The sequence below is a fragment of the Stegodyphus dumicola genome, chromosome 2 (genome assembly GCF_044657685.1).
Source record: "Stegodyphus dumicola isolate Sdum_Otavi_A_Nest chromosome 2, ASM4465768v1".
NCBI classification, from domain to species: Eukaryota; Metazoa; Arthropoda; class Arachnida; order Araneae; family Eresidae; genus Stegodyphus; species Stegodyphus dumicola.
In genome coordinates, this window is record NC_140769.1 from 99,498,709 (window position 1) to 99,499,915 (window position 1,207).

At 37.8% G+C, this 1,207-nt stretch overlaps 1 non-coding gene across 1 annotated transcript; it reads right to left on the minus strand.

The window, feature by feature from the left end:
* Window positions 1-433: 433 nt before the first annotated feature.
* On the minus strand, window positions 434-506 carry TRNAK-CUU (transfer RNA lysine (anticodon CUU)). The gene has a single exon. It is a non-coding gene; the product is annotated as a tRNA-Lys (tRNA).
* Window positions 507-1,207: the final 701 nt, after the last annotated feature.

Genomic DNA, 1,207 nt, shown 5'->3' on the forward strand with positions numbered 1-1,207 from the left:
AGAAACAAGAGGTTTACTATCATGGCTGAAATACCTGTACTGTTAAAAGACTATGTTTTTAAGTTTACATGGCTAAATTACAACTATTCTGTGCGTGGTCGTTTTGCAATACGACAGATATTAGTGCCATAATCGAGCTCTACCCAAACGCGTTTCAGCTAAACATTTCCAGCAGCTGTTATGATGCGTTGTCTAAAATTGTTCAAACTTGTAGGAAGTGGAGGAACAAGAATTTGGCGATGAATGCTTTCCCACAACAAACTACACGATATAAAATTCTCGGTGGCCAGTATGCCAGAGTCATGTTCTAGACTGTCGCGAGACAAATCCAACGCAAACCTTTATTTTTGCTCATACCGTTTATTAAAACGTTGTTATACAGCTGTAGGGACATTAGGTAATTTTGGAAGCAGGCAAGATGAAAAATATGCAACGCCTTCGCCGGGAATCGAACCGCGGACCTCTCAATTAAGAGCTGAGCGTGCAGACCACTACACCACGAAGGCTAACTAAGAAGGCTGGAAAAACACCTTATACTGTAATAAGCATAGCAAAATTTGCTTTTGTTTATTCAAACAAAGAAAAGTGTTTTTCTACCCGGTTTGCTCGACTGATATCAAGAGTGCTGATGTAAAGTCAGGAAAGTAAACGAAATGAGAAGTCGTAAACCTAAAGGCTTTCTCTATAAAACTCGAAGCCGCCATGACGGGAAAGTGACTATCGTACCGAAGGGCTCGGGTTATAATTCCGGAAAAGATATGGATGTTTGTAAACATATAGTATCTCTGTGGCATAGGAGCATTCAAAATATGAGGCAAGCAGAAAGGTAGTAAGGGAAAGTATTAGTAGACCTTGGGATTAAACTCGGGGTGCTCTCCTTCAAGGTGAGGAGGAACTGAGCTTGCCACCTGAATGGTGCTTAATATTTTGGCCAACGACAAATGCAATCTTGTGCTTCTTGTCACGATAATAATTCGTGGGCTTCTTCTGATTACATCAGACAAATGAGATAATAAGAACGTAATAATAAGAACGTAAACTCGAAATGATTTCTGATGAAAAAAAAAATACTTTGGATTTATACGCATTTAATTTTTCTATTTCTTTTAGGCTAACTCTGTATAATGTGAAAAATTTAATGATGTTGCAAATAAAATGCATATGGTATATATAGTATAAATACTATAACATGTATGTTACACATACT